We start from the raw sequence: 10964 nt of genomic DNA on the forward strand, positions 1-10964 counted from the left end.
GGCTTGAATACAAACCCTAGCCCTCACAATCTGGTATTAGAGCCGTTCTTAGCCCTGGATATTCCAATCCACCACCGTCACACCCGATTCGCCACCCGCCGTCGCGCCGAGGCCATGGAGAAAATTTCTCCGAAAACCAAGGCGATTTACGAGCTTCTTCGGGCCGATTTCGATGCCGCCTTCTCCAGGAGCTCGGCGGAGCGCAGCGAGGAGATGACCACGGCCCTCGCCAAGCTCGACAGCAAGCTGGATCAGCTTTCGGGCCGCATCGACGACGTCAAGCTCGCGATCGGCGTCGACCTCGACGAACTCCGCGGTGAGATCGGGGTGGACCGAAGCACCACAGCGTGCCCCACCGCCCCTTCGTCTCCGCGAGGATCGACACCGCCGACCAAGGGCACACCTCCGAGCAGTGGATCGGGAGGATCTGAAAATTTCCACGGCGAAGCAGATCACCGGGGAGCAGTTCCAAAGTACGTGCCCCCACCAGCACGAGGTATGCCGTCAGAACCCAACCTCTCGAGGCAGATCGTTCAGGCTCCTGAATTGTTTCGTCCGCTCCAGTCTAAAGTTGTTGGGTTTGGTCCTCGGATGGAGTTGCCGCGTTTCGATGGCTCGAATCCCAAGCTCTGGCAATCGCATTGTGAGGACTATTTCAAATTGTGGAGCACTCTGCAGCATTAGTGGGTGTCGTTTGCTTCTACTCAGTTCGAGGGCACATCGGCGCATTGGTTGGAGTCGATTCAGCGTCGTGCTCCGCATGTCAATTGGCCTGAATTTTGCAACCTGCTGCAATCCAGGTTTGGCAGGAACAAACACCAGAATCTGTTGCGCCAGATGTTCAACATTCGGCAGACTAGTTCAGTCGAAGAGTATGTGGAGCGATTTTCAGAACTGTATCATCAGCTGACTGCTTATGAGACAAATCCAAACACGATGCATTACGTCACCAGATTCATGGAAGGGTTAGTTCCATCAGTTCGCTTGTTGGTTGGAATTCAGCAACCTGAGGATTTCGATTCAGCATATGCTCTAGCCTTGTTGTTTGAAGAGCTGGGTGAAACTACTACGTACTCTAGCAGTACAAACCATGAAAGCAAACGCCACACCTACTCTAGCTCTCGATCGTCAGTGAACAAGGTTCCGGAAGACAAGAAAATCACTGAACCAGCTCGTGCTGCCCCAACTGAAGATCAATGGGCTGCTCTGCGTGCTTACAAAAAGTCCAAGGGTCTGTGTTTCATATGTGGAGAACGATGGGCCCGTGATCATCGCTGCAAACAGGAAATTCAGTTGCATGTGGTACATGAAATGTTGGATTATGTTCAGAACATGCCCTCTGATCTGAGTGACTCTGAAGAAACAGTTGTTGGTGAGGTCAATGCTATCTATCTTTCTGCAGCTGCCTTAGGAGATAATTCAGATCCAGCAGTGTCAACTATGAAACTGAAAGTGTATTTGCAAGGGCAACCCTTAATTTTTCTGGTTGATTCAGGCAGTACTCATTTGTTCATTGACTCCACAGTTGCAACTACTGTTCAGGGCATTTCTTCCTTGCCAGTTTATATGGTTAAAGTGGCTAATGGAAGTTTGGTCCCATGCTCTCAACAATTGCTGGATGGCAAGTGGTCCTGTGCTGGTAATGAGTTTGTCAGTAACTTCAGGGTTTTTCCTTTGTGATCTTACCATGGAATTTTGGGTTTGGATTGGTTAGCTACTCACAGTCCTATGCAAATAGATTGGGTTGCACATTGGTTGTCCTTCCAGCACTCAGGGCAACAAATTACTCTGTTGGGTCAGGATGATGTCCCTCAAGTCTATGCTCTGGTAGAAATGTCAGCCCTGTTGGTAACTGAAGATATGGCAGTATCTGAACTGCCCTCTAAAATCCAAGCACTGTTGACTAAATATGCTCCTGTGTTTGAAGCTCCCTCTGGTCTCCCTCCAAGAAGAAAGTATGACCATGAAATTCCTTTAGTTCCTGGAGCTCAACCTGTGCCCAGCAGGCCCTATAGACTACCTCCTGCTCTAGAAGATGAAATGGAAAAGCAAGTGAAAGAAATGTTGGATGCTGGAATTATTAGACCCAGCACCAGTGCTTTCTCTTCTCTAGTTATATTAGTGCAGAAGAAGGATAAAACTTGGAGACCTGTATATGATTATAGAAAATTGAATGCTATCACAGTGAAGAGCAAATATCCAATCCCTGTTATTGATGAGTTATTGGATGAGTTGTCTAGAGCTTGTTGGTTTTCCAAGTTGGACCTTCGAGCAGGTTATCATCAGATCAGGTTGGCCCCTGGGGAAGAACACAAAACAACATTTCAGACACATTTTGGCCATTTTGAATTTCTGGTGTTGTCCTTTGGTCTTACTGGAGGACCTAATACATTCAATTTTGCCTTGAATGAGACACTGTCACCCTGTGTCAGGAAATTTGTGTTGCTTCTCTTTGATGATATCCTCATATTTAGTCCTTCTTATGCACTGCACTTACAATTTGGAAGAAGTGTTGAAACTGCTCTTACAACATCAGTGGCAAGTGAAACTGTCAAAATGTGCTTTTGCACAAACTCAGGTTGTTTACTTGGGACATGTCATCAGTGGCCAAGGGGTAGCTACTGACTCTTCCAAGATTTCTACTATTCAGAACTGGCCAACACCTGTGTGTGCTAAGGAAGTCAGGGGATTTTTGGGCCTGGCTGGGTATTACAGGAAGTTCATAGCCCACTATGGTATGCTGAGCAAACCTCTTACTAACCTTCTCAAAAAGGGAGTCCCATTTCTGTGGACATACAATGAACAACAAGCCTTTGTGCTTCTGAAGCAAGCTCTGACATCAGCCCCCAGTACTGGCCTTACCTGATTTCTCCAAGAAATTTATTGTGGAGATAGATGCCTGTGATGTAGGAAATTGGGGCAGTACTTATGCAGGAAGGCCACCCAATTGCTTATGTAAGCAAAGCTCTTAGGCCCAGAAATTAGACACTTTCAGTGTATGAGAAGGAATATTTGGCCATTCTTCTAGCAGTGGAACACTGGCGCCAGTATCTGCAGTTATCTGAATTTATCATCAGAACTGATCAAAGAAGTCTGGCCTGTCTGTCAGAGCAACGTTTGCATACCAGGTGGCAACAGAAAGCACTCACTAAACTACTTGGGCTGCAGTATGCCATTGAATATAAAAAAGGGATTGAAAGTAGTGCTACTGATTCCCTTTCCAGACGACCTGCAACTCTAGGGGACATAATACCAGAACTGCAACATATTTCATCTGCCCAACCTGCTTGGTTGACAGAAGTTTTGAAAAGCTATGATCAAGATCCAGCAGCTCTGGAACTTTTGCAACAGCTATCCACGTCGCCCACTTCTCACAGCAAATTTACTCTCAAAGCTGGTGTAATCAGACAGGGCAAGTGTGTTTGGTTAGGTTGTGACTTAGCACTGCATAGTAAGATATGTGCTGCTTTTCATGACAGTCCACTGGGAGGACATTCTGGGTTTCCAGTAACTTACATGTGTGTCAAGCAGTTGTTTCAATGGAAGGGCATGCGAGGTTTCATTAAAAACTATGTTCAGAGCTGTCTGGTGTGCCAACAGGCCAAACCTGAAAGAGATCCTTCTCCTGGTCTTCTTCAGCCTCTACGAATACCTTCATTGCCTTGGGAAATGGTTACAATGCACTTTGTTGAAGGTTTGCCTCCATCAGGCCGTTACAACTGTTTGTTGGTGGTTATTGACAAGCTCTCCAAGTATGGGCACTTTATTCCCTTGCATCATCCGTTCTCTGTTGAAACTGTTGCTGAGGCCTTCCTGAACACTATCTACAAGCTGCATGGTATGCCCCGCTCCATAGTTTTAGATCGTGATTGCATTTTCACAAGCAAGTTTTGGAGTGAGCTGTTCCAAAAATCAGGCGTTCAGCTTCACATGAGCTCTGCTCGACATCCGCAGCCAGATGGCCAGACAGAACGTGTCAATCAGAGTGTTTTTTGAGATGCTTTGTCAGTGGACATCAGTCGTGGTGGGCTAAATGGATCCTAGTAATTCTGGTATAACACAAACTGGCATTCAGCTACTGGAAAAACTCCATTTGAAATTATCTATGGACATGAGCCACGCCACTTTGGTTTATCTGCTGAAAGTACTGTTCAGTCTGATGATTTGCAACAGTGGCTCAGCGATCGCCTGGTGATTATGGACTCGGTTAAGCAGCATCTGCTTCGTGCCCAGCAATGTATGAAACACCAAGGTGATAAACATCACTCTGATCGCTCGTTTGCAGTTGGGGACAAGGTTTTTCTCAAGCTTCAACCGTACCTTCAGTCGTCTATGGCACCGAGGGCAAATCACAAGTTGGCGTTCAAATTCTATGGACCTTTCGAAATTTTGGAACGCATCGGTGAAGTGGCTTATCGCCTGCACCTTCCTCCTTCCAGCAAAGTGCACCCTGTTTTCCATGTGTCGCTTCTCAAGAAAGTAATTGCTCCCCACAACCAGGTGCTCTCACAACTTCCTTCTCCGGATGATCAGTTTCAGGTGCCAGAACAAGTGTTGCGACAGCGGGTGATCCACCGAGGCTCTAATTCCATGCTCCAAGTCTTAATCAAGTGGAGTTCGTCTCCGCTAGATATGGCTACCTAGGAAGACAAGATCACTCTGCAGCAAAGGTTTCCCAGAGCGCCGGCTTGGGGTCAAGCCGGGTTTAACAGGGGAGGGATTGTCAGCGATCAAGAGGAGCGCCAAGGTGGAGTTCAAACTGAAGGCCGGCCCAAGAGGCAGCCTCGCCTACCCGCTCGGCTAGCTGGGCCTGAGTGGGCCTGACCAAGCGGTACTTATACCTGTAACTAGGATAGATTGAGCTGGCGATTGGTATAACGGCTAGTGGTGGCGTGTGTGGTGTGAGCTCCTGCGCGAGCCAGATCCGTCCTGTACCTTCCTCCTCCCCCCCCCTTGTAGCTCGAATTCTATAGCAATGGCTTGAATACAAACCCTAGCCCTCACAGCTTGTCACCTGACAAAGTAGCGGATCATGTCTTCATCCCACTGCTTACCAACTCAGCGACAACCGCCGCTGATGAATTACAGGAGCTTATTGCCACAAACGACGGAGGCAAAAACCATAGCCAAGGCCTCGGCTTGCTCCATGAACTACTCTAGATGCCAAGGTTGAACATGCCGCAGAATATGTGGGCTAATCACACAACAAGAGCAATGATAATTCTCAAGTGCAAGGAATCATTGTAGCACTTTTCAAATATGAAAGCGACAAGTATGAACTGTCGAACCCACAAAAAGATAAAAATAAGATCAATATTCTCTCGGGTCCTATCCACCACTGATACAACCCTATGTATACCGAGCGTTTGCTTTATCTAGAAACAAGAAATCTACTTTATGGGCATAAAGAGGATAGCTTTCGCATGATAATGGAGAACTAAAACATAAAAATAGATGCTGCCTAAATAAATTTAAATTATATTATAATATATTACAAATAGCGAGTGTGGAATAACAATGTTATGATGTGCGGAGTTGTCCTTAGGCAATTACTAGTTAGCAAGTTTTAATGTGGGAGAGGCCTCTGCTAGCATGTCATCCCTTACTTGGAACTCTATGCACTTATGATTGAAACTATTGAAAAGCATCTGCAACAACCAAATACATTAAGGTAAAATCCAAACGTAGCATTAAGATTAATGGGTCCCCCTTTAATCCCGTATGAATCAATTTTTATGGTAGGAAGAAGCTTCTGTCGCTCTCGCCCTTCAATTCATAGTCCTATCAACATACAACTAACTCTGTAGTGTGATCCAAGCTCACGCTCATATGATGGGCACCGAAGAACAATAACATAACCACAAGCAACTTAAACCAATCATAGCAATTCATCAATTGACCATAGGACAACAAAAATCTACTTAAACACAATAGTAGTGACCCAAGTCTTTGGATAATAATTAATAGCACAAAAACACCATGTTCAAGTAGGAGATTACAATGGGTTTCAGGAGAGTGGACCACCTAAAATAGATGAGGGAGATGATGAAGACGATGATGTTGATGAAGACGATCACCGCGGCGATGGTTCCCCCGGCGACACTCCAGCACCACCGGGAGAGAGGGGAAAAGAGGCCCCCCTCTAGCTTGTTCCTTCATGGCCTCCCCCCCTAAATGGGGAGAGCTTCTCTAATAACCCACAAGTATAAGGGATCGCGACAGTCTTCGAGGGTAGTATTTCACCCAAATTTATTGATTCAACACAAGGGGAGCCAAAGAATATTTATGAGTATTAGCAGTTGAGTTGTCAATTCAAGCACACTTGGAGAACTAAATATCTGCAGCAAAGTGTTTAGTAGCACAATAATATGATAGTTTGATAGCACTAGTAACAGTAACGGTAACCGTATTGGTAGCAGTTTTGTAGTGGTTGTAATAGCAGCAGCAGCGGTAGTAACTTAGCAAAGATCAATATGAGAGAAGCGTAGGCATTGGATCAAGGATGGATATTTGTGTTGGATGATATTCATCATATAACAGTCACAACCTAGAGCGATACACGATAGCTCCAATTCATCAATTCAATGTAGGTATGTATTCTGTATATAGTCATACGTGCTTATATAAGAACTTGCATGACATCTTTTGTCCTACCCTCCCGTGGCAGCGGGGTCCATAAGGAAACTAAGGGATATTAAGACCTACTTTTAATAGAGAATGGGAACTGATGGCGGCTTGAAGCTACGTTGGTATTTCCCCAAAGAGGAAGGGATGATGCAACACAACGACAGTAGGTATTTCTCTCAGTGATGAAACCAAGGTTATTGAACCAGTAGGAGAACCAAGCAACAACACGTAAACGACACCTACACACAAATAACAAATACTCGCAACCCGACGTATTAAAGGGGTTGTCAATCCCTTTCAGGTAACGACGCCAGAAATTGACAAACGGACGTGAATAAATTGTAGTAGATTGATAGATCGAACGCCAAATAAAATAAATAAGAATAAATTGCAGCAAGATATTTTTAGTATTTTTGGTTTAATAGATCTGGAAATAAAAGCAAAGCAAAATAGATCGCAAAGGCAAATAATATGAGAAAGAGACCCGAGGGTGTAGGTTTCACTAGTGGCTTCTCTCGAGAAAAATAGCAAACGACGGGTAAACAAATTACTGTTGGGCAATTAATAGAACTTCAAATAGTCATGATGATATCCAGGCAATGATCATTATATAGTCATCACGTCCAAGATTAGTAGACCGACTCCTGCCTACATCTACTACTATTACTCCACACATCGACCGCTATCCAGCATGCATCTAGTATATTAAGTTCATGGAGAAACGGAGTAATGCAATAAGAATGATGACATGATGTAGACAAGATCTATTTATGTATAAATAGACCTCATCGTTTTCTCCTTAGTAGCAACGATACATACGTGTTGGTTCCCCTTCTGTCACTGGGATCAAGCACCGTAAGATCGAACCCACTACAAAGCACCTCTTCCCATTGCAAGATAAATAGATCAAGTTGGCCAAACAAAACCCAAATATCGGAGAAGAAATACCAGGCTATAAGAAATCATGCATATAAGAGATCAAAGAAACTCAAATAACTTTCACGGATAAAAAGAGATAGATTTGATCATAAACTCAAAGTTCATCGGATCCCAACAAACACACCGCAAAAGAGTTACATCATATGGATCTCCAAGAGACCATTGTATTGAGAAACAAACGAGAGAGAGGAACCCATCTAGCTACTAACTATGGACCTGAAGGTTTACAAAGAACTACTCACACATCATCGGAGAGGCACCAATGGAAGTGGTGAACCCCTCCACGATGGTGTCTAGATTGGATCAGGTGGTTCTGGACTCTGCAGTGGCTGGAATTGATTTTCGTTGACTCCCCTAGGGTTTCTGGAATATTGGGGTATTTATAGAGCAAAGAGGCGGTGCAGGAGGCCACCGACGTGGGCACAACCCACGTGGGCGCGCCTGGGGGCACAGGCGCGCCCTGGCGGGTTGTGCCCCCTCGGGGCACCCCCCAGGTGCTTCTTCGGCCCATTGGATGTCTTCTGGTCCAAAAAAATTCCACATAAAGTTTCGCTGCGTTTGGACTCAGTTTGGTATTGATTATCCGCGATGTAAAAAACATGCAAAAAACAGCAACTGGCGCTTGGCACTATGTCAATAGGTTAGTACCAAAAAATGATATAAAATGATTATAAAACATCCAAGATTGATAATATAACAGCATGGAACAATCAAAAATTATATATATGTTGGAGACGTATCAGCGTCCCCAAGCTTAATTCCTGCTCGTCCTCGAGTAGGTAAATGATAAAAATAGAATTTTTGATGTGGAATGCTGCCTAACATGTCATATCATATTCTTTTCTTTATAGCATGGACATTTGGACTTTTATATTGTTCAAAACAATAGTCTAGTTTTGACATGATAACTTAAATACTCAAGCATATCAACAAGCAACCATATCTTTCAAAATATCAACGCTAAAATAAGCTATCCCTAGCCCATCATGCTCAATCATTGATCCACCCATGAAACACACTCGCATATTAACTACACCCAATGCTCAAGCACGATCATAGTGCCTCCTAGTTGGTGCTTTTGTAAGAGAAGATGGAGACTCAAATTCAAAAATAAAAATTGCATAAAGTAAAAGAAAGGCCCTTCGCAGAGGGAAGTAGGGATTTGTAGAGGTGCCAGAGCTCAAAGCGAAAATTAAGAGATAAAAACATTTGAGAGGCATACTTTTCCCACCAGCAAAAACGACTTAGAGTTCCCAACACTTTCCATGCTAGATATATCATAGGTGGTTCCCAAACAGAAATTAAAGTTTATTCCTTTTTCCATCATACTTTCACTTTCCATGGCTAACTGTATCCACAGGCGCCTTCCATACCAACACTTTCCAAGGAATTTATTATTTGATAACATAAAGTAAATTCATTTTTCATTTCGGGACTGGGCATCCCTAATACCTTTGCCTTACTCTCGTGCAATGACAAGTGAATAAACATTCATCGTGAGAATAACACATCTAGCATGGAAAATATTAGCCACCCCTCACCGCCTCGCGAGCAGTACGAGCACACAAAAGAGAAATTTATTTTGAATATTAGAGATGGCACATACAAATTTTCTTAGAACGGCAAAAGAATACCGCATATAGGTAGATATAGTGGACTCATGTGGCAAAACTGGTTTAAAGGATTTTGGATGCACAAATAGTGATCATACTTAGTGCAAAATGAAGGCTAGCAAAAGATTGAGAAGTGACCAACCAAGAAACGAATAATCTCATAAGCGAGCATTAAGCATAATTAACACCGAATAATGCACCACAAGTAGGATATAATTTCATTGCATGACTATTGACTTTCGTGCTTGCATAGGGAATCACAAACCTTAACACAAATATTCTTACTAAAGCATAATTACTCATCAAGATGACTCACATATCACATCATCATATCTCAAAACTATTACTAAGAATCAAGTTTATTTTGTCCAATGATCTTCATGAATTTTTTTATTATATCCTTCTTGGATATCTATCACTTTGGGACTAATTTTCATGTGTTGCTTTTGATAAGCTCAAACAAATATAAGTGAAGATCATGGGCATACTATTTCTTTCTCTCAAATTAATTTAAGTGAAGCAAGAGAGAATTTCTTAAAAAATACTACACTCAAATAAATATAAGTGAAGCAAGAGAGAATTTCTTCAAAAATATTAAAGCACACCGTGCTCAAAAAGATATAAGTGAAGCACTAGAGCAAATCCATAGCTCATAAAAATTTAAGTGAAGCATAGAGAGCAATTCTAACAAGTCATGGCATAATTTTGGCTCTCTCAAATAGGTTTGTCCAGCAAGGAATCAAGACTTAAAACACAAAATAAAACAAACAAAGACTCATATCATACAAGATGCTCCAAGCAAAACACATAGTATGTGACGAATAAAAATATAGCTTCGAGTAAAATACCGATGGTCGTTAGAAGAAAGAGGGGATGCCACTCGGGGGCATCCCCAAGCTTAGTTGCTTGCTATCTTTGGATAATATCTTGGGATGTCGAGGCATCCCCAAGCTTAGGCTCTTCTTACTCCTTATTGCTTCATCCATCGTAAGATAACCCAAAACTTGAAAACTTCAATCACACAAAACTCAACAAAACCTTGGTGAGATCCGTTAGTATAAGAAAGCAAATCACTACTATAAGTGATGTAGCAAACCAATTCATATTTTGTTCTTTCATTATATCTACTGTATTCCAACTTTTCTATGGAAAAAACTCATCAAAGAAAACCATAGAATCATCAAAACAAGCACACAACGCAAAGAAAACCGAATCTATCAAAAACAGAACAGTCTGTAGTAATCTGACAATTTTGAATACTTCTGTAACTCCAACAATTCTGAAAAAATAGGACCACGTGGGAAATTTGTATATTAATCTTATGCAAAAAGAATTACCATTTTATCACTCTCTGGTTAAAAATTATAATTGTTTTTTGTGAGCGCAAGAGTTTCTGTTTTTCAGCAAGATCAAACAACTATCACCCAAGAAGATCCTAAAGGCTTTATCTGGCACAAACACTAATTAAAACACAAAAAACACAATCATAACAGTAGCATAATTGTGCCAACACTCAAGAACAGAAAGCAAAAAATAAAAATAAATTTTATTCATTGGTTGCCTCCCAACAAGCGCTATAGTTTTACGCCCTTAGCTAGGCATAAAGCAAGGATCAAAGTTTTGTCATCTTTGGTTCGAGATCCATAAGATGCCCTCATGATTAATTCATATGGTGGCCTAATTCTTGTTCTAGGGAAGTGTTCCATACCCTTCCTCAAAGGAAAATGGAACTTGATATTGCCTTCTTTCATATCAATCACGGCACCGATAGTGCGTAAAAATGGT

This window comes from Triticum aestivum, chromosome 3A (assembly GCF_018294505.1).
Source record: "Triticum aestivum cultivar Chinese Spring chromosome 3A, IWGSC CS RefSeq v2.1, whole genome shotgun sequence".
NCBI lineage: Eukaryota > Viridiplantae > Streptophyta > Magnoliopsida > Poales > Poaceae > Triticum > Triticum aestivum.